General features: G+C 45.6%; 1 protein-coding gene across 3 annotated transcripts in view; it reads right to left on the bottom strand.

Moving 5' to 3' along the window:
- Nucleotides 1-24,301, bottom strand: part of lrp4 (low density lipoprotein receptor-related protein 4) — a 258,361-nt gene that overhangs the window by 154,741 nt on the left and 79,319 nt on the right. The gene's annotated exons all lie outside the window — the stretch shown is intronic.

Genomic DNA, 24,301 nt, shown 5'->3' with positions numbered 1-24,301 from the left:
CGGGGCTCCCGATATTGAAGCCGCCGCTGGGCGGTGAAAGGTCAACGGCCTATTTCAGGCCGCGCCGGATGGTGAAAGGTCCGTGGCGGGCCGACCCAAGCCCCGCGATTCGGGGCGGGCGAACACGTTGCCTCTGCCGCTGCCGGAGCTCCCGATGTCGGCCCCCATCCAGGGGCCTGCGGGCTTCCGACGTCCAGGCGGCCCGCGCCGGAGCCTCCGGAGACGAATCGCAGCCGCTCCCGCAGCATCCGCAGGCGGCCAGCGCCGCAGGTGGTGAGTCCGGGCCGCGGGCTCTGCGAACCAGAGCCCCAGGTGGTCCCAGGTGCATGGCCGCTGGTAGGCCGCAACGGGAACGGAGACACGACACAGAAACAAAGGTCGCGTCTCCGTTCGGGAGAGAGAATTTTACAGTTCCCGTTCCCTCCCACCCCCCCCCCCCCCCCCAAACATAACATACAAACACTACACCATATTAAAACTACAATTCATACAAAAACAACAAAAAACACAAAAGACAGACGGACTGCAGGCAAGCCGCAGCTGGCTTGGATGAGGGGGGACCTCATTGAAACTGACCGAATAGTGAAAGGCTTGGATAGAGTGGATGTGAAGAGGATGTTTACACTCGTGGAAGAGTCTAGAACCAGAGATGATAGCCTCAGAGTTAAAAGATGGGAAACAAAGAAATGGCAGAACAGTTAAACAAGTACTTTGGGTTCTGTCTTCACTTAGGAAGACGCGCAAACAATCTCCAAGAAATACTAGGGGACTGAGGATCTAATGGGAGGGAGGAACTGAAGGGAATCCACAGGGAATGGTGATAGGTAAATTGTTGGGACTGAAGGTGGCCCTAGAAATCGTGGATGAATTGGTGATCATTTTCCAATGTTCTCTCAACTCTGGATCAGTTCGTGTGGACTGGAGGATTGCCAATGTAACCCCACTTTTTAAGAAAGGAGGGAGAGAGAAAACGGGGAATTATAGACCAGTTAGCTTACATCGGTAGTGGGGACGATGGTTGAATCGATTATTAAAGATGTAATAGCAGCGCATTTGGAAAGCAGTCAAAGTCAGCCTGGATTTATAAAGCGGAAATCATGCTTGACTAATCTTCTGGAATTTTTTGAGGATGTAACAAGTGGAATGGATAAGGGAGAACCAGTGGATGTGGTGTATCAAAAAGCCTTTGACAAGGTCCCACACAAGAGATTAGTCTGCAAAATTAGAGCACATGGTATTGGGGGTAGGGTATTGACATGGATAGAGAACTGGTTGGCAGACAGGAAGCAAAGAGTCGGAATTAACGGGTCCTTTTCAGAATGGCAGGCAGTGACTAATGGGGTGCCGCAAGGCTCGGTGCTGGGACCCCAGTTATTTACAATATATATTAACGATTTAGACGAGGGAATTAAATGTGACAACTCCAAGTTTGCGGATGACACAAAGCTGGGTGGCAGAGTCAGCTGCTATGAGGCTGCAGGGTGTCTTGAACAGGTTGGGTGAGTGGGCAGATACATGGCAGATGCAGTATGGATGCATGTGGATAAATGTGAGGTTATCCATTTTGGTGGCAAGAACAGGAAGGCAGAACGTTATCTGAATGTTGTCAGATTAGGAAAAGGGGAGGTGCAACGAGACCTGGGTGTGTCAATCACTGAAAGTAAGCATGCAGGTACACCACAGCAGGCAGTTAAGAAAACTAATGGCACGTTGGCCTTCATTGCAAGAGGATTTGAGTTTAGGAGCAAGGAGGTCCTACTGCAGTTGTGCAGGGCCCTGGCGAGACCGCACCTGGAGTATTGTGTGCAATTTTGTTCTCCAAATTTGAAGAAGGACATTATTGCTATTGAGGGAGTGTAGCGTAGGTTCACCAGGTTAATTCACCAGGATGGCAGGACTGACGTATGATGAAAGAATGGGCTTGTATTCACTGGAATTTAGACGGATGAGAGGGGATCTTACAGAAACATAAAATTCTTAAAGGACTGGACAGGGTAGATGCAAGAAAAATGTTCCCCGTGTGGGGGGAGTCCAGAACAAGGGGTCACAGTTTAAGAATAAGGGGTAGGTCTTAGGACTGAGATGAGAAAAAACCTTTTTACCCAGAGAGTAGTGAATCTGTGGAATTCGCTGCCACAGAAGGCAGTGGTGGCCGATTCACGTGATGTTTTCAATAGAGAGTTAGATTTAGTTTCCACTAGTGGAAACATCCTTTCCACTCTATCTATGTCTTTCATTATTCTGTATGGTCCCCCCTCATCCTTCTAAACTCCAGCGAGTACAGGACCATTGATGTCAAGCGCTCATCAGATGCTAACCCACTCATTCCTGGTATAAGAAAATAACTGCAGATGCTGGTACAAATCGAAGGTATTTATTCGCAAAATGCTGGAGTAACTCAGCGGGTCAGGCAGCATCTCGGGAGAGAAGGAATGGGTGGCGTTTCGGGTCGAGACCCTTCTTCAGACTGATTCCTGGGATCATTCTTATAAACCTCTGGACCCTCTCCAGAGCCAGCACATCCTTCAATAGACAATAGACAATAGGCGCAGGAGGAGGCCATTCGGCCCTTCGTGCCAGCACCGCCATTCAATGTGATCATGGCTGATCATTCTCAATCAGTACCCTGTTCCTGCCTTCTCCCCATACCCCCTGACTCCGCTATCCTTAAGAGCTCTATCTAACTCTCTCTTGAATGCATTCAGAGAATTGGCCTCCACTGCCTTCTGAGGCAGAGAATTCCACAGATTCACAACTCTCTAGCAAGAATATCCTTCCTCAGATATGGGGCTCACATTTGCTCACAGTACTTTGGTCCGTCAAGTACCAAGCTAATACCCACTCGGACTCATGCAACAACACCAGGGTTACAAGCAGATGGGGCCCACCCTCCACATCCACATTAGCTGGGATTTCAAAACCAATGCTGGCATTTCACTGCTTTTACATCTAAATTGAAACCAGGTTCGTTCACTTTACATAATTTATAGCTGGCATTTCATTACCAATCATTTTAAATTGGTGATAAATGTGCATCCATGCTGTGCAGTAAATGGCGAACGATATCTTACTCCTTGATCAAGATGAACGCCTGTGTGCTTCACTCATCACTGTACTGGCTGCAACATTCACCTCTCTGTGGAGTTGTGGACAGTTGTGTGTCCCAGGGTACAATGACAAGATGGACACAAAATCCTGGAGTAACTCAGCGGGACAAGCAACTTCTCCGGGGAGAAGGAATGGGTGACGTTTCGTGTCGTGACCGTTCTTCAGACTCAACCCGTCTCGACCCGAAACCTCACGCATTCCTTCTGTCCAGAGATGCTGCCTGTCCCGCTGAGTTACTCCAGCTTTTTGCGTCGATCGTCGGTTTAAACCAGCATCTGCGGTTCCTTCTTGCACAATGACAAGGTGTGAGGAGGAGGAGGAGGAGGAGTGGACGTGTGAATGGGAAGGGTCTTTCATTCTCACTGGTCCTTCCTACAATGGTCACATCAGAAGGTCCACTCCAGCTCACAACCCACCTCTCCAGAACAATGACGCACACACAACTTACCTTGGTCACCCAGATCCAGAGACATAGACATTTCTGCTCCAGACATCTTTGCCTGATCGTAAACATTTAAAAGTGGAATTCTGGAAACCTTTGAAGTTACAATATCCAAAACTGTATCTCCACAAGTGAAACTATTTTCCTGCTCAACATTATTGTGGTTCCTGATTCCCCTATTAAACTATTCCACTGTTCTTCTTTTACCCGTAGCATCTTATATTCTACATGAGTGAAGTGAAACTGAGACAGAGACTCACCACTGGTCAGAGTGATCTACACACATCTACACACATCTACACACATCTACACACATCTACAACATCTACAACATCTACAACATCTACAACCCACACATCTACACACATCTACAACCCACACATCTACACACATCTACACACATCTACAACATCTACAACATCTACAACATCTACAACCCACACATCTACACACAGCTACACACATTTACAACATCTACAACATCTACACACATCGACAACATCTACACACATCTGCAAGCCACACATCTCCAGCCCACACCGTTCTGACACATGGTTATAATTTGACAATGATGTCAGCATTTCACGAGCCGATTGTCATCTTGACCGGATTTAATATGTATTAATTTCAATGAAATCAGAGAAACGACGTTTAAAATGCAGCTGCCGGAGGTGTGAAGCTTTGACAGATATTGTGTTCCATCTTACAGCGCGTACAGACCCTCTCCCTGTGCAGTGGCCTGATGGTTTCTGGATTATGTCATAGGACGAAATCCCCAGGATAGAGAGAGGCTATTCCCTTGGTCAATGGGATATCCGTTCCCTCACACCCTCACACAGTTCTCAGCCTCACGCCTGATGGATGGGATATCTGAGAAATAGACCAATGTCAATTCATGTCTGGAGATACAGGGATGAATACTCTGAGGCACAGAGCACTGGAGGGATGACGAGCAAATGGTTATTTCCAGAAAGGCACAGAGCCAGCCCCAGCCAGGTTTACAAAATGAAGCACTAAAATGCAAGTCTTTTCTGAGTTTCCTCAAATCCCTGTATGGTGCAGCTGAGATGGAACACACAGGGTTAGATTCTCCAGTTAAATACAACCGGGTAGAAATCTGTCTTTCATTAGACGTGCTAAGTGGTCGAAGCAGTACCGTTTGTGACATCAATACTCATTCCAGAACAGATGGTTAATACCAATACAATGCTGCATTGCAAGGGTAAACATGAACATACAACACAGAACAGTACAGCACTGGAACAGGCCCTTTGGCCCACAAAGTCTGTGCTGAACATGATGCCAAGACCATCTCTTATCTACCCGCACATGATCCATAATCCATATCCCTCCATATCCATGTGCCTGTCTAAAAATCTATTAAACACCACTATCGTATCTCCCTCCTAACCCCATTCTCCTGCCTTCTCCCCATAATCCCCGACACCCCTATTAATCAAGAAAGACACATTATGATAATATTTGGTGGGGTTTTGATGGGAAAATCAATCACCCTCGAAGAAATGAAGAGAGAAACAAAGTTCATGAGATGTTGTAAAAGTCACATTTGTTACACCACTCCATGCAAAGGGCAGAGTCTTCACTACAGGCCAGGAAGTCTTGAGTTACAAGCAGTGAAATAGCAATTCAACTCCACCACCTTGTAGCAGAGCCAAACACTGACCCCCAAACTCACAACAAGCTGCCCGAACATTGTAAGAGACTTTCTGCCATAATCTTATCAACTGTTGCGGGAAACATGTTCCCAATGTTGGGGGAGTCCAGAACAAGGGGCCACAGTTTAAGAATAAGGGGTAGGCCATTTAGAACTGAGATGAGGAAAAACGTTTTCAGTCAGAGAGTTGTGAATCTGTGGAATTCTCTGCCTCAGAAGGGAGTGGAGGCCAATTCTCTGAATGCATTCAAGAGAGAGCTATATAGAGCTCTTAAGGATAGCGGAGTCAGGGGGTATGGGGAGAAGGCAGGAACGGGGTACTGATTGAGAATGATCAGCCATGATCACATTGAATGGCGGTGCTGGCTCGAAGGTCCGAATGGCCTCCTCCTGCACCTATTGTCTATTGTCTATTGTCTATCGGCAGGTTATCCGACCTCTAAACCGCGTCGTGTAGCAGGGCGTTAGAATTTATCGGGCAGGTTACAAAGAAAATAACCGGGTGAATGGGATTGCTTTGTGAATTGCCGTGGAATCACTGTGTCAAATGGCCTCCTTTCATATTGTAAGGAAATGTGGAAATGTTTAAGTGTTTAAAGAAATGTTTCAATACTCAGTGGGGAGTTGGGAAAGAGTGAGGTGAAATTATAATCTAGCAATACAATGATCTATTGGTGTGACCAAACAGCAGAATCAGCTAGCTAATGTTATTTCAGACGCTGAATGAGATCAGCAACTCCACTCTTTGATGAGAAACTAGTTCACTTTTTTATTTAGATGCAAGGAACTGCAGATAGATACAACGTGCTTTTTTAATACTCCAGCTGATTTAATGGTCATTGTGGGCATTGTACAGAGTGCTGAAGATAGACACAGAGTGCTGGAGTAACTCAGCGGGTCAGGCAGCATCTCTGAAGACCATGGATAGATGATGTTTCACAGAGTGTTGGAGTAACTCAGCGGGTCAGGCAGCATCTCTGGAGAAAAAGGATGGGTGACGTTTTGGGTCGGGACCCTTATTCAGATCCTTCTGGAACCCTTCAGGAAATGCAGATGCCGGTTTACAAAAAAAGCCCCAAAGTGCTGGAGTAACTCAGCGGGTCGGTCTGCCTGACCTGCTGAGTTATTCCAGCACTGGGTGTACTTTTCCATTTGGGTATGCTTTTACTTAGCATCAATAGATTGAAAATAAAACTGGCAGAGAAGTGAAAGGGGGATTCCGACCAATGTCCATGAAGTCATAGAGTCATAGAGCACGAAACAGACCCTTTAGCCCAACCCCTCCCTGCTGACCAAGATGCCCCATGAAGGTCAGACCCATTGCCTGCTTTTGGCCCATATCCCTCTAAACCTGTCAATAGACAATAGACAATAGGTGCAGGAGTAGGCCATTCAGCCCTTCGAGCCAGCACCGCCATTCAATGCGATCATGGCTGATCACTCTCAATCAGTACCCCGTTCCTGCCTTCTCCCCATACCCCCTCACTCCGCTATCCTTAAGAGCTCTATCCAGCTCTCTCTTGAAAGCATCCAACGAACTGGCCTCCACTGCCCTCTGAGGCAGAGAATTCCACACCTTCACCACTCTCTGACTGAAAAAGTTCTTCCTCATCTCCGTTCTAAATGGCCTACCCCTTATTCTCAAACTGTGGCCCCTTGTTCTGGACTCCCCCAACATTGGGAACATGTTATCTGCCTCTAATGTGTCCAATCCCCTAATTATCTTATATGTTTCAATAAGATCCCCCCTCATCCTTCTAAATTCCAGTGTATACAAGCCCAATCGCTCCAGCCTTTCAACATACGACAGTCCCGCCATTCCGGGAATTAACCTAGTGAACCTACGCTGCACGCCCTCCATAGCAAGAACATCCTTCCTCAAATTTGGAGACCAAAACTGCACACAGTACTCCAGGTGCGGTCTCACCAGGGCCCGGTACAACTGTAGAAGGACCTCTTTGCTCCTATACTCAACTCCTCTTGTTACGAAGGCCAACATTCCATTGGCTTTCTTCACTGCCTGCTGAACCTGCATGCTTCCTTTCATTGACTGATGCACTAGGACACCCAGATCTCGTTGAACTCCCCCTCCTCCTAACTTGACACCATTCAGATAATAATCTGCCTTTCTATTCTTACTTCCAAAGTGAATAACCTCACACTTATCTACATTAAACTGCATCTGCCATGTATCCGCCCACTCACACAACCTGTCCAAGTCACCCTGCAGCCTTATTGCATCTTCCTCACAATTCACACTACCCCCCAACTTAGTATCATCTGCAAATTTGCTAATGGTACTTTTAATCCCTTCGTCTAAGTCATTAATGTATATCGTAAATAGCTGGGGTCCCAGCACCGAACCTTGCGGTACCCCACTGGTCACTGCCTGCCATTCCGAAAGGGACCCATTTATCCCCACTCTTTGCTTTCTGTCTGTCAACCAATTTTCTATCCATGTCAGTACCCTACCCCCAATACCATGTGCCCTAATTTTGCCCACTAATCTCCTATGTGGGACCTTGTCGAAGGCTTTCTGAAAGTCGAGGTACACCACATCCACTGACTCTCCCTTGTCAATTTTCCTAGTTACATCCTCAAAAAATTCCAGTAGATTTGTCAAGCATGATTTCCCCTTCGTAAATCCATGCTGACTCGGAATGATCCCGTTACTGCTATCCAAATGCTCAGCAATTTCGTCTTTTATAATGGACTCCAGCATCTTCCCCACCACTGATGTCAGACTAACTGGTCTATAATTACCCGTTTTCTCTCTCCCTCCTTTCTTAAAAAGTGGGATAACATTTGCTATCCTCCAATCCACAGGAACTGATCCTGAATCTATAGAACATTGAAAAATGATCTCCAATGCTTCCACTATTTCTAGAGCCACCTCCTTAAGTACTCTGGGATGCAGACCATCAGGCCCTGGGGATTTATCAGCCTTCAGTCCCATCAGTCTACCCAAAACCATTTCCTGCCTAATGTGGATTTCCTTCAGTTCCTCCATCACCCTAGGTTCTCCGGCCCCTAGAACATTTGGGAGATTGTGTGTATCTTCCTCAGTGAAGACAGATCCAAAGTAACGGTTTAACTCGTCTGCCATTTCTTTGTTCCCCATAATAAATTCCCCTGCTTCTGTCTTCAAGGGACCCACATTTGCCTTGACTATTTTTTTCCTCTTCACGTACCTAAAAAAACTTTTGCTATCCTCCTTTATATTATTGGCTAGTTTACCCTCGTACCTCATCTTTTCTCCCCGTATATCCGTGTCCCTGCCCAAGTGTCTTTTAAATGTTGTTATAGTCCCTGCCTCAACTACCTCCTCTGGCAGCTCGTTCCACATACCCACCACCCTTAAGGTGAAAAAGTTTCCCCTCAGGATCCTATTCAATATTTTCCCTCTCACTTTAAGCCCATGTCCTCTGGTTTTTGACTCTGCATTCACCCTGTCTGTTACCCTCATGATCTTATATATTCCCAGAAGACCACCTCTCATCCTCCTGCGCTCCAAGGAATACAGTCCTAGCCTGCCCAACCTCTCCCTGTAGCTCAGGCCCTCGAGTCCTGGCAAAATCTGTGTTCCTCCACTGTGCTTTTACTTTGCAACGCAAAGCCTGCCAGGAATTCTGCACATGTTCTTGGAGCTACTTAAACAAATATTGATTTAATAATATTTCAGATAGTGGGAGAAATAATTAGGTTCAGATTATATTTCAAGTGCCAGGGCTTTAAGGTTTAAAGAATCGTAAATTGAATATTAAAACATTGGGAAAATGTAAACCATTGTCACCGGATGGCGCCGTCAGCGGTGGCAGTTTCGCCAACGGTCTGTCTGTCTTTTCGGCTTTTTTGTTACATTTAATATGTTTTAAAAGTTTGTGTTCTCTGGTTTGATTTATGTGGGGGGTGGGCGGAGGGATCGGGGGAAACCTTTTTTCAATCTCTTACCTTGCCGAAGATGCGATTGTTTTCTGGATCGTATCTCCGGTCGCTCTGCGGCCTAACATCGTGGAGCTGGCGGCCTTGCTCGAGACTGACTTTGAGCCCCACCGCAAGTCCGTGGACTTACCATCGGAGCCTGCGATCCCTTGCCTGGGACCGACGCTCCAACTGCGGCCTGCGGATTTCAACATCGAGGAGCTCGCAGTCTCGGGTAGAGACTGATGTCGGGAAGCTCAAAAGTCGCAGGAGGTTCGACTAGCCCCGACCCTGGGTCCGATCACCCTGCGCGGGGGAGCTGAGATCCCCTCGATACGGGAGCTTGATCGCCCCGACGCGGAGGGCCCGACCGCCGGCTACGGGAGTCAAGATCGTCCCGTCAACGGAAGACTCGAGGCCCCCGACCGTGGGAGAACAAAGAATGGAAGAGATTGAACTTTGTTTTCGCCTTCCATCACAGTGAGGAATATGGAAGAGTCACTGTGGTGGATTTTCATGTTAAAATGTATTTTGTGTGTCTTGTTGTTTTTTATTGGTATGACTGTATGGCAAATTAAATTCTTGGTATGTTGCAAAACATACTTGGCTAATAAAGTACGATTATGATCATGAATATTATTGTTTGGTTATTTTGGTTAATGCCACTGGAGATGTAATAAAGAATTCCAAATGTTGAAATTTCCAGCCTCATGTATTTCTCCAAAGCTAAAAGTTTCAGATGAAGAATGTTGCCGTTAATTGGAGCTGTGGCTGATTGTGATGTACATTTCCCCAAATAAATTGACCCTAATTAAAAGGCCGATTTCAAAGATGCTGAGAGAACCGAAAACTGCTGCTGTCGTCAGCAATGCCCTTGCTCAGATCTGTGTGTTTTATTGGGGGCATTCACCTCTTGCAGAGAATCCCCTCAGTTACTGTGAGTTGAAGAGGCCCATTGACACGTTGCAGGTGTGTCCTGTTTTACAATTTGCATATCTGGTAAGCATTTGCAATGAATTACATAATAAATCAAACACCATCTTGTATGTTAATAGAAAGAAATTGGGTTAAAAAAAAACTTCAGGTGAATTTTCTGAGCCTCAATCGGTTATATTGGTGGAGTCTGTTCGTTCTCTGTGTGACCGCATGGGTTTAATCCGGGTGCTCCGGTTTCCTTGCACATTGGAAGGTCGTGCAGGTTCATAATCCCATACTCTTTAGGCTAAACTACAAACGGTTATATTGGTGGACCACTTGTAAACAGCCTGAAAGAGGCAGAGGTCAATAGTCATTGGTAGCTTCTTTGTTATGTGGCAGGTTCAGAAACCAACACTAAGGAGCATCACTGCATCAAAGGTGCTGTCTTTAGAGTTCTGCCTCAGCATCTCTTCACGCGTACAGATCCTGGGGTGTTATTTCAGAGAGAAGAGTTGTATTCCTATTGCCCAGGTGAATATTTATCCAGAAATCAATGTCAGTCAGAGGAAATGTGTCGGAAGGAACTGCAGATGCTGGTTTACACCGAAGATAGACACAATGTCCTGGAGTAACTCAGAGGGACAGGCAGCATCTCTGGAGAGAAGGAATGGGTGACGTTTCGGGTCTGAAGAAGGGTCCCAACCCAAAACGTCACCCATCCTTTTTCTCCAGAGATGCTGCCTGACTCCCTGAGTTAGTCCAGCGCTTTGTGTCAGTCTTCAGTCAGAAGAAACAGAGAAACATAGAAAATCGGTGCAGGAGTATGTAGGCCATTCGGCCCTTCAAGCCAGCACCGCCATTCAATATGATCATGGCTGATCATCTAGAATCAGTACCCTGTTCCTGCTTTCTCCCCATATCCCTTGATTCTGTTAGCTCTCAGAGCTAAATCTAACTCTCGAAAACATCCAGTGAATTGGCCTCCACTGCCTTCTGTGGCGGAGAATTCCACAGATTCACAACTCTCCGGGTGAAAAAGTTTCTCCTCATCTCAGTCCTAAATGGCCTACCCATTATTCTTAAACTGTGACCCCTGGTTCCAGACTCCCCCAACATCGGGAACATCTTCCCTGCAAACATTGAGTCAAAATAGTTTTCGGGGAGCCTCCAACAGAGACGGGTAGCTGCTGCATTCCCCACGCCATGTACAGTGGCTACATTTCAAAAGTGCTTCCTCAAGCTCTTTGGGATGTCTTAAGGTCATAAAAAGTGCTGGATTAATTCAAGCCTTTCTTCTGCACATCAGTAATAACCACTTGACAAGTCTTTCTAGCCGCTGGTGAAAGCATCATGCCAAGATTGGCAGAAATCCCATGTTTAAGCTGATTAGCATGATAAAAGCCAAGAGGCAAATCTAAAGTATAAATTATGCAAGAACATCATTAAAAAAATCTAAACTGCTTGCCTTTGACCAAGTCACTGCATTCGGCAGGAGTGTACGTATTTGAAACAATGCAGTCACTGGGGACTTCAGTGAAGGAGCCGGCTGTTATTTAACGCAGAGAGAAGTGACCATATATCAACTTGCAGCAGTCAGACACTTCAGAGGATTCATCTTTCATCTCCACTCTGCACATTGATATCGATCTCTCTCCCTCCCTCCCTCCCCATCCTTCTAGTTCCCCAACTCAGTTCAGACCCAGTCTGAAGAAGGGTCTCGACCTGAAACATCACCCATTCCTTCTATCCAGAGAAGCCGCCTGTTCCGCTGAGTTACTCCAGCATTTTGTTAAACCTCACCTATCCATGTTCTCCAGAGATGCTGCCTGACCCGCTGAGTTACTCCAGCACTCTGTGTCTTTTTTTCATTTGAGAATGTGTTTCAACTTGGTCTGTTTCCACTGCTGAGTAAGGAGAGGACGGGTACGATTTCCCCAACTCACATCTTCATACGGTCAAACGTTGTTCTCTCCTCCCCTCCCACATCAGGACAATTCTGCTGCTTAGATCCAGATGGCAATGCAGTGCTTTGAAGTTGTACAATGAGTGGAATCTTTATTGCCAGTTCTTCTGACCACTGGTAACAGTTCAGAGAGGACAGTGCCAGGCTACATTTTATTAGAATTGCAATGTTGTTAGCAAAGTTAATTAGGGAACATGTGTGGTCTTGATTTGACATTTGTTCCGTGGAAGTGCACAAGTTAGCAATGTGGTACATGCACACACACATATGCATGCACTCACAAATGCACACACAAACACACAGAGACACAGACACACACTGACACACTCATACACTCGCGCGCACACACACATATACACACATGCACATATACACACACACACACACATATGCACACACGCACAGACAGACACACACACACAAACGCACTTACACACGCAGAGACACACACTAACACACACACACAGACACACACACTCGCACACACACTGACACACACATATACACATATATACACACACACAGACACACACGCACACTGTGATGGAGCCTGTTTAGTAACACAACCTGCAGCGTCAGAGAAAGAGGTTAAAAATTAACTGGAAAAGTTCAGAGACAGAAATAAATGCAGGACCAGATTACAGAGTGAGGGGAAGTTGATAAGATACAGTGCAGGAAACATGTTCCCGATGTTGGGGGACTCCAGAACCAGGAGTCACAGTTTAAGAATAAGGGGTAGACCATTTAGGACTGAGATGAGGAAAAACCTTTCCAGGCAGAGAGTTGTGAATCTGTGGGATTCTCTGCCACAGAAGTCAGTAGTGGCCAATTCACTGGATGTTTTCAGGAGAGAGTTAGATTTAGCTCACGGAATCAAGGGATATGGGGAAAACGCAGGAACAGGGTACTGATTTTGGATGATCAGCCATGATCATATTGAATGGCGGTGCTGGCCTGAAGGACCAAATGGCCTACTCCTGCACCTATTTTCTATGTTTCTCTGCTCTATGTTTCTATATTCTATGTTTCTGTGTTTCCATGTTCTTTGTTTCTATGTTTCTGTGTTTCTATGCTCTATGTTTCTATGTTCTATGTTCTATGTTTCTATGTTTCTGTGTTTCTATGTTTTGTGTTTCTATGTTCTGTGTTTCTATGTTCTATGTTCTATGTTTCTATGTTCTATGTTTCTATGTTTCTGTGTTTCTATGTTCTATGTTTCTATGTTCTATGTTTCTATGTTTCTGTGTTTCTGTGTTTCTGTGTTTCTATGTTCTATGTTTCTATGTTTCTGTGTTTCTATGTTTTGTGTTTCTATGTTTCTATGTTCTGTGTTTCTGTGTTTCTATGTTCTATGTTCTATGTTCTATATTTCTATGTTTCTTTGTTTCTATGTTTCTGTGTTTCTATGCTCTATGTTTCTATGTTCTATGTTCTATGTTTCTGTGTTTCTATGTTTTGTGTTTCTATGTTCTATGTTTCTATGTTCTGTGTTTCTGTGTTTCTGTGTTTCTATGTTCTATGACCTCCTGGCCTTCTGTATCTCAGCTTCTCATTGAAACCCCTCCCCCAGGTAGTAGCAGTACACTGGCAGGATTATGAATGAGGCCTGGAACAGAAGGCTGAACTGAGGTGGTGATTTTTGGTGCGTTTCTCTCCTGTTAGCACACATAAAATGTTTTTTTCTGAGATCCTGACATGATTTTGTTTCCACACAGAAGTCAGTGGGCGTCTGGAACGAACTGCTGGAGGAGGTAGTTGAGGCTGGGACTATCCCTAGGTTTAAGAAACATTTAGACAGGTACATAGATAGGACAAATTTGGAAGGATATGGACCAAACGCGGGCAGGTGGGACTGGTGTAGATGGGGCATGTTGGCTGGTGTGGGCAAGTTGGGCTGAAGGGCCTGTTTCCACTCTGTATCACACTGTAGGTAAGAATTTCATTGTCCCAGTTTGTACAACAGTAAACTCTCTTGCATCTCTCTGCTGCTCAAGCCCAGGATAGGCCTCCTTCCCCCCCAAATGCTGCTCCACCCCGACCCTGCCCCATCTACAACCCCACTTGTCCCCGCCTGCCTCCAGAATCCTTTGTGTAGGAAGGAACTGCAGATGCTGGTTTAAACGGAAGATAGACACAAAATGCTGGAGTAACTCAGCGGGACAGGTAGCATCTCTGGAGGGAAGGAATGGATGACGTTTTGGGTCGAGACCCTTCTTCAGATTGATGTCCGGGGAGAGAGAGATACATAGACAAAGAAATGTAAGGTGTGAAAACAGGACAATGAGGATGAAGATCAAGGAAAGTGTAGAATAGACCATTGTTAGCTGGGAGACGGTAACAACAAAGTAAACAGAGATAAAATGTAATCATGGACAGTAAGACTGGTGGGAGAACTGGGAAGGGGGAGGGGATGGAGAGAGAGGGAAAGCAAGGACTATTTGAAGTTAGAGAAGTCAATGTTCATACCACTGGGCTGTAAGCTGCCCAAGCGAAATATGAGGTGCTGTTCCTCCAATTTGCGCTGGGCCTCACTCCGACAGTGGAGGAGGCCCAGGACAGAAAGGTCAGTGTGGGAATGGGAGGGGAAGTTAAAGTGCTGAGCAACCGGTAGATCAGGTATGTTTAGGCGGACTGAGCCCACGGGGGGAGTTCAGCGAAAATGATCGCCGAGCCTGCACTTTAGAACCCCTTTGTTGTTATGTTTTGTTGAATGAGACTCTGTAAATCCTGTGGTTCTAATGCCTTAATTCTTCCGTTACCACTTCATGATGCTGTGTGTTAATTAAATGATAATGTTGGAAAGATACAAAGAAATCTACGAGCAACGTTTTGTGAAGAAGTGTGCAAGGAATTGTTTCTGTTAAGAGCTGCCCGCTCTGTTTAATAAACTGCTCCGGCGTCGACCAAGAGAGAGAACGCTGATTGTTTTTAAAACTTTCAGTTATGCCATTCTGACCAATCATGTACCTTTTCATCTTTGTGCCACCTGTCACTGGTGAGAAAGCGATTATTAAATTGCCCGTTTCTCTGACAGTCTGAACCCCACATAGAGATTGACTTCTTACTTGACCACACATCCATTTGTTGTGAAGCTGCCAGCACCACAGAAAGGATGATCAATCTTTGCTGTCTGTTCCAATCGCACAAAGAATCATTTGTTATCTTTGAACCAGTCTGTCCGTCCATTCATTCTGATGAGGTAACATCCCCAATGAATGTGTGAGCAAGGGGATCGATTGGCTGCAACATTGTGGAGCCCCAGCCCAGTGAACGTTCTGCATTGTGCTTATTGCTGATGATCGCAGCGCGGCAGTACACTGCAGTACAGTGTCCCACACTCAGTCGCACTGTACCATGAAGACTTGTGTAAGGCCAGGGCTTTGTACCCAGCGAGACAGCCGTACCTCACCTGCCCAGCAGGAAGCCGTGAAATGCCGTGTGAACAGTTTATCCTCCTCAGTCTCAGTGTAAACGATGAACAATGGTCGCTGCCAGCTCAGTCCCCGCACAATGCAACTCGTTGAGGCGATCGGGGCCCGCACTGCACTGCACTGCACGGCAACTTGCCTCAAAATACTGAGCCTCTGCTCCCAGCATCCCCATCTTGCAAACAAATCCGATGAAAGGACGAGGCCGATGGGATCTGAATCCATGTGGAAATCCTTGCTTCAAGCTTGGCAGTTGTTAACGTTGAGATAGGCTTGATATTTATTCATCTTAATAATATGTCCGATTTGCAGTAAAAAGACCAAGAAACCAACAAATAAATGAAACAATATTAATCAAGCAATTGACTTTAACTGAGGAATATATTCATTGGGATACAGGAAACCTACACGTCACAAACAACCTGTTTCCTACAATTTTCACCCACAGTTTGTGGACAACACTCTTCAATGTTTACCAAGAGTTTAGTTTAGTTTAGTTTAGTTTAGAGACACAGCGTGGAAACAAGCCTTCGGTCCACTGAGTCCGCATCGACCAGCGATCCCCACATATCAACACTATCCTACACTAGGGACAGTTTTTACATTGATACCAAGCCAATTAACCTACAAACCTGAGGTAGATATCATTGCTCTCTACTCTTTGATGGCCCTCGGACTATCCCTGATCGGCCTTTGCTGGCTTTACCTACTACTACACGTTATTCCCTTATCACGTATCAGTAACACTGTCATTGGATCGATTGTAATCATGTATTGTCTTTGTTTTTATGTCTGATGCTCGGTAAAGCCAGTGAAGCCAGCCAGGGAGAGGCTGGATTTCAGCGGTATCTTCAGTGCACTACCTGGACTGGAGGCAACTGGCTGTGACCCTCTGACCAACCCAGTAAACAAGGGGCTGACTGATGTACAATGGTGACACAGTGAACCTATACCAAGTTACTTCACTAGTTAGTCCTTATCTTGCACTAAACGTTATTGCTGTATCTATACACTGTGGACAGCTTGATTGTAATCAGGTATAGTCTTTCCACTGATGCGGCAAAAAGCTTTTTGCCATACCTCGGTACACATAAACTAAACTGAACTAATCCAAGTTCCTTGTGCACTTTGTGTTCAACCCAGGCAGTACATTTGTTTAATTAATACTCTAGTTATCAGTACAACCTAATTTTTGTTCTTAAAACATTTGTCAATACATGATAAGTGAGACATTTATGTCTAGAAGAGTGAAGAGTGAATGTGACATACTAATAGTTATAGATTAATTAAACTAAGTTTAGTTTAGTTTAGAGATACAGCGTGGAAACAGGCCATTCGGCCCACCAAGTCCGCATCGACCAGTGATTCCCGCACGCGAACACGATCCTACACACGAGGAATAATTTTTACAATTTTACCAAGCCAATTAACCTACAAAAAAGAAAGGATGGTGGGGAAAGATTGTTGAGACTGAAGTAACAGGAACTGAAGTTCTTTATCCAGGACTGCCCCCTTAACAAGGCAGTAATGGCCTGTGTAAACAATCCACCTGCATACCCAGGTCTGCTGCAGATCGTAGGCACTAAACCAGCTGTACAGGTTACTCTGCCAGCTGATAATAATTAACTTTGCAGAGTGCCTGCTCTGATCAATGGTGCCGCGCAATGCATGGAGCACAAACGCAGTGTGGCGGAGCGGTGAAGCAAGCTGACTGGAGCACTACTCCACCATTACATTATAGATTTATTCTGAAAATAACATCCTTTCCCTGAAGAGATAAACAACTCTATTATGTCAGTAATGTGAAACTCTGGCGCGCTGCTTGACAGATGCTTATTTTTCAGAAATTAAAAGAAGTTATTACAGAGAGCTGTTCAATTATTAACATCATGCAGGTCACACTGCACTACCAAGCTGCCACGCACAAATTGTCAATATTTTTGGTCCTTTGGTGGTATTTGCAAAGAAGGATTATTCTTTACTTTCATATTTTAGTACAAGGCCAACTAAGCTGACAATGACTTGTTTTAAGCTAAGTGTATAACTGTTTGGAAAATGCTTTAATGGATAGTTTAGTTTAGTTTAGAGATACAACGGGGAAACAGGCCCTTCAGCCAGCCAAGTCCGCGCCAACCAGCGATCCCCGCATATTAACACTGCCCTACATACACTGGGGACAATCTTACATTCACACCAAGCCAATTAACCGACAAACCTGCACGTCTTTGGAGTGTGGGAGGAAACCGGAGATCTGGGAGAAATCCCACGCAGCTCACGGGGAGAACATACAAACTCCACACAGACAGCGCCTGTAGTCAGGATCGAACCCGGGTCACTGGCGCTGTAAGGCAGCAGCTCTACCACTGCGCCACCGTGCTGCCCAATTCGGTAACTTGGTATACGGTTGGCAATACTGGGGTTATAAAAGGCACTTGCTGTTTGTCAGCTCATAATGACCTTTGTATCACGCTATTAAAAACAAAGAAATCATTTGCAATTGCACTTCCGATAATTATATTGTAAATATGCCATAGAAAGAGCTTGTTTGTTCCAACCAATCTGCGTTTGTGTTGGGCTGATCACAGCGTGTTCCTATCCTGGGTGAGGAATCCCTCAAATACCCCCATCTACACATTTCAATTACATTTACAGGCGGTTCTTAAATGTTGTCATAGTCGTGGGGAAGAAGCACCATGAAGCCGATAACAGTGACCTCCAGCATCAAAAACAGCTTCTCCCCATCAAACACCTATGGAACAAGCTGTCAGAGGAGGTAGTTGAGGCTGGGACTATCCCAACATTTAACACCTATGGAACAAGCTGCCAGAGGAGGTAGTTGAGGCTGGGACTATCCCAACATTTAAGAAACAGTTAGACAGGTACATGGATGGGACAGATTTGGAGGGATATGGGCCAAACACGGGCAGGTGGGACTAGTGTAGCTGGGACATGTTGACCGGTGTGGGCAAGTTGGGCTGAATTATCACTCTATGACCAGACTCGTGACCCACACCACTGACTACTGTGCACTCTGTATGAGTTGTACTACACACTTCAACTTGCATTGTGACTGTCTGGCTACCTAGTCTAACCGATCATTTATCAGTCTGGTGTTCATTATATATTTACTTGTGTTGTTGCATTAATGTGCCTGTAAAGCTGCAGCAAGGAAGAATGGCATTGTTCTGTTCCTGACATATATGACAATTAAACACCCTTGACCCTTGAGATTTGATCACAAAATTGTTTGGGCTTTGAACAGCCTAGGAAATATTCGTACAGAAAGTTCACTCCAGTTTCTGTCCTTTACATCAACAGCAAGGTGCCCATCGGAAAATGTCCCACGTCACTTTGTAGAAGTCTATTGGACCAAAACTGGCACTTAAGCAAAAGAAGAGACATTGCAACAAGTGACTAATGTTTTCTAGGGAGAGTTAGATATAGCTCTTGGGGCAAATAAATCAAGGGATATGGGGAGAAAGCAGGAACGTGGTACTGATTTTGGATGATCAGCCATGCTCATACTGACTGGCGGTGCTGGCTCGAAGGGCCGAATGGCCTACTCCGGCACCTATTTTCTATGTTTCTATGTTAATGGTCTGGTTAAAGATGTACACATTTTAAGGAAATTGGAGCATTGAAGAAATGGGGAAGTTTGGAATGTGAACACCAGAGTTTATTGAGTTGGCTGCTGAAGGTATCTGACCATCAGACAAAGGCGGTGGGAGATGCGAGGGGGGCCACACTGGAGCAAGAGAGGATAGATCCAGAGAAGGAAATCGTGCAAAGATATAGAGAAAGAAACCAAGAAGTAAAAAAAGAAAACTATGAATGTTGGAATCTGAAATGACAACAAACTGCTGGAGAATACTCAGCTGCTCAGGCAGATAACTGTGGAGACAGAAACAGAATTAAAGTTTCAGATCAAAACCCCTTTGGCAGAACTTGATAAATGAAAAAGCAAATGCATTGAAAGTTGCAAAGGATGAGGGGAGGGGAGAAGGCGGGACGTTTCAGTGTCAGGGAGAGGCTCAAGGTGTTCCCTCTCGTACATCATGGATGGATCACTTGGAGAGGAGAGCAGCAAAGGTCCGTGTTTGATGTGTGAGGGTCAGAATCAGCAGCTGCTGGATATCTAAAGTGAAAGAGGGCGTTGTCAGGCAGCATCTGTGGAGAGTGGAGTTAATATTACAAGTGGAGATGCTGCCTGACCCGCTGAGTGACTCCAGCACTCTGTGTCTATCTTTGGGATAAACCAGCATCTGCAGTTCCCTCATACACGATTTGTGATTACTTCTATTACATGAACAGTTTGAAATCTGAAATGCGATGCCTTACACAAATCTCGAGTGAATCACAGCTGAGTCCCCACAAAGCCAGGGCAGGTTATACAAAACAAATCTTAGATGGTACACACTTTCTCTTGATGATCATTGCTTGCTAATTTGTGTGTGTATGTTCCACCATCCATCATGGGCGATAGTGAATAGTCCATGCTGACTATGTACAGGTTCCATGGGCAAATACACTTACATAAAACCAATTCCACAGAAGAGAGCATATCTTGGTATTTTTTATCAGATCAATTACCATGAAGAGAATTCACCTGGTTAGTCCCTTCAGGTGATTCAGATCATCAGCAACATTTTAGGCAGATAGCTTTCGTTGGCTTGCATTTTTTAAAATCTTTTGATACTTCAAAAGGAACGCAACATATCTCAAAGAAAAGCAAAACCTAAACGTATTGCCCAAGCCCCTGGTGCATTTGCCAAATAAAAGCTGGCAGAATCTCTCATCTTTCAGCAAACGCAGGCATGGGCAGTTAAGCAAAAACAGAGCCATTAGCGACATTATTAAAATAAGGTCCTTGTTCAATGTTCGGAATAGATAAACTAGCAGCCGAGCAGTTGGGGACAGCATTATCCGTGCCGATTCTGCGGGTCGTGTGGTCGTTTCTCCAGCCCAGCAGGATGTCTACATCGGACTGAAAGAAGCCCCTAAAGTGTAAACCCCCCCCCCGTTGTATTTAGTTTGACAGCTGTTTCCTGGGGGAACATTGTGCATTCAAAACACACCGAGCAACAAACAAACCAGAGAGAAACACTCCAGAATACACTCATGTTCCCACAGTAATTCACCTGTCAAAATAAACCTTTTGTTCAGCTCCACAGAAAGAAGAGGAGAAAGGGATTGTGACCTCGTGCTCTGAGTGGAATGCGATGGCTGTCTATTGGAGAACCATACCTCTTGCTTCATTAAACTAAACAAACTTTGGGTTTAAATCTGAATGTTTTAAACTCCTTGTCACTTGAAGTTTCATAAAGTGGAATCTTGTGATGTAAATAGGTCAGGGCAAAACAAACTGGCTGCTTATGACGAGGGAAGTGAGGAACACAGAGACCGTCTCACCTCTCTGCATTTACCAAGTGTAATCAGATTCTGGATTGAAGAAGGGAGTATATGTTGCAACACTACGGCCAAGACAGTCCCTGGGCACGGAACATTTGCGATAGAAGCTGCCCTGGTCCTGGACCAAAGAACATCAATTAAGCCTTTAATATGAAGATAGACACAAAATGTAACTCAGCGGGACAGGCAGCATCTTTGGAGAGAAGGAATGGGTGACATTTCACAGGCAACAAACCACAAACATCCTCCTGCCTCGTGCACGGCTCCACAATAACCAAAGTTCTTCCGTAAATACAAAACGCTAAAAACAACTTTGTTTAGTTTAGTTTAGTTTTGAGATATCCTTAAGAGCTCTATCTAGCTCTCTCATGCATTCAAGAGAGGGGGTATGGGGAGAAGGCAGGAACGGGGTACTGATTGAGAATGATCAGCCATGATCACATTGAATAGTGGTGCTGGCTCGAAGGGCCGAATGGCCCGCTCCTGCACCTATTGTCTATTGAGATACAGCACGAAAACAGGCCCTTTGGCCCACCGAGTCCACAGCGACCAGCAAGCCCTGCACATTAACACTATCCTACACACACTAGGGACAATTTTACATTTACACCAAGCCACGTAACCTACAAACCTGTACATCTTTTGGAGTGTCGGAGGAAATCGAAGATCTCGGAGAAAACCCACGCAGGTCAAGGGGAGAACGTACAAACTCCGTACAGATAGCACCCGTAGTCGGGATCGAACCAGGGTCTCCGGTGCTGTGAGGCGCTCTAAGGCAGCAACTCTACCACCCAATAATTCTTCATAACCAACCTGTGCCCATTTCAGAGAGATGCCAGGGGCAGACTGCAGTCCCAATGTAGGATTATTGGGAGCAACACAGATGCCAATTGCCATTTAAATCAGACGTCTCCATTAGTCACCATGTTGGTCCTGTGCTGCACACATCTTCCACAATGAGCCAAGGCTAAGCAATCATTCATCACCTCTAGCCTTTAGATCATGACAGCAGTTCACTGTACCTGGGTGCACGCGGCAACAAACCCGCACCAACACCACCAAGGCCAAAGTATCATCACTGAATGGAAACAGCGGGACAGGCAGCATCGCTGGACAGAAGGAATGGGTGATGTTTCAGGTCGAGACTCTTCTTCAGACTGTGAACCTTGTTTTCCTTTCCTGTGACTTTCAGTCTGAAGAAGGGTCTCCTCACCTGAGCCACCTCCTCACCTGATACACCTCCTTACCTGATACACCTCCTTACCTGACCCACCCCCTTACCTGACCCACCCCCTTACCTGACCTACCCGACTCCACTAGCCCCCTCACCTGACCCACCTCCTCACCTGACCCACCTCATTACCTGAACCACCTCCTTACCTGACCTACCCTACTCCACTCACCCCCTTACTTGGCTCACCTTCTTGCCTGACTCCACTCGCCAATTTACCTGACCTACCTGACTCCATTCCCTCCTCACCTGACGTCCCCACGTGCAACAACGTTTGTTCGATCACAACCAGGAAAGAAAAGCCCAAGATGAGAATTGCCCGAACCCACCCCTGACCTGCCTCGGAGACCTTGCCCAAAGGGTCACCAACTCCACTAGACGCAGCAAGAAACTACAGCGATTGATAATCAATTGCACCAATATTAGTTATAGATTTTCAGGTTTATTATTGCCACGTGTACAGAGATAGCGTGAAACTTTTTTTTTGCATGCTATCCAATCAGGTCAGATAATACAAAATGTAGATACAATCAGTTCAAACTCAACTACAACAGGTAGAGCAAAGGGGAAGATACAGAGTGTAGAATATAGTGCTCAGCATTATAGCGCACTAGTTCCAGAGATATATATAAATATGTTTGCAAAACTACCCCAGTCAGAACTGCATTTTCTGATCACCATTTCAAAGCATACCCACGCGGCCATAGAAAATACTTACTTTACTTCAACTAATAGAGCAGGTTTGAGAAGCTCTAAGGCAAGTCATTCTGGAAATGTCTGAAAGGGTGCATCAACCATTGACCTTATAGAGGTGTATTAAATGATGAGAGAAATAGATCGGGTAAATGCATAGAGGAGGAGAATCGAGAATCGGGAATCGAGAACAGAGTAGGGGGAATCAAGAACCAGAGGACATACGTTTAAGGTGAAGGGGGAAAGATTTAATAGAAATCTGAGGGGTAACTTTATCATACAAAGGGTGGTGGGTGTATGGAACGAGCTGCCAGAGGAGGTCGTTGAGGCAGGTACAATCATTTAAGAAACTATTTAGACGGGTACATGGATAGGACAGGTTTGGAGGGATATGGGCCAAACCCAGACAGGTGGGACTAGTGTAGTTGGGACATGTTGGCTGGTGTGGGCAGGTTGGGCTGAAGGGCCTGTTTCCACACTGTATCACTCTATGATCGCTGGTTAGCAGGGACTCGGTGAGATGAAGGGCCTGTTTCCACGCTGTGTCACTCTATCACTCTGTGTCCACTTCCACAAAGGGCCCAGCCCTGAGTCAACAGGTAGCACCGCGTCTGATCCAGAAAACTCTGCCATTGGAGTCCCATTCCAGATCCAAGGAACTTCCATGACCACTGGTGAGGATAACGAGGAGGATGAGGGTGATGAGGATGAGGGTGACGAGGATGATAAGGGTGATGATGGTGACGAGGAGGGTGATGATGAGGGTGATAATGAGGGTGATGAAGATGATGATCATGATGATGATGATGATGGTGATGGTGATGATGATGATGATGAGGGTGATGATGAGGATGATAAGGATGATGATGATGAGGAGGGAGATGAGGGTGATGATGAGGGTGATGATGAGGGTGATGATGAGGGTGATGATCATGATCATGATGATGATGATGAGGGTGATGAGGCTATGGATGATGATGAGGGTGATGATGAGGATGATAAGGATGATGATGATGAGGAGGAGGAGGGAGATGAGGGTGATGATGAGGGTGATGATGAGGGTGATGATGAGGGTGATGAGGATGATGATCATGATCATGATGATGATGAGGCTGGGGATGATGATGAGGGTGATGATGAGGATGATAAGGATGATGATGAGGGTGATGAGGAAGGAGATTAGTGTGATGATGAGGGTGATGAGGATGCTACCGACAAGGTTAATACCTGTGGAACATCACCACTTAGTGGGAGTGAATCCTCTCCCCTCTCCTGCACCACATCCACATGGAGCATGAGTTTGGAGCCTTTGTTCTCTCCCAGACCTCCACGTTATCTTGTCAGCTCACAGATCGTGTTGCTAACTTGTGCTGAGGAGAAACAAGGAACTGCAGGTGCTGGATGGCACGATTGTAATCACGTATAGTCGTTCAGCTGATTGGATAGCATGCAACAAAAAGCCTTTCGATGTACCGTGGTACACGGGACAAGAATAAACTAAACTAATCTTAAA

Source organism: Rhinoraja longicauda, chromosome 18 (genome assembly GCF_053455715.1).
Source record: "Rhinoraja longicauda isolate Sanriku21f chromosome 18, sRhiLon1.1, whole genome shotgun sequence".
Taxonomy (NCBI): Eukaryota; Metazoa; Chordata; class Chondrichthyes; order Rajiformes; family Arhynchobatidae; genus Rhinoraja; species Rhinoraja longicauda.
Note: the sequence above shows the minus strand (reverse complement) of the source record. Positions and strands in the feature narration are given on the sequence as shown.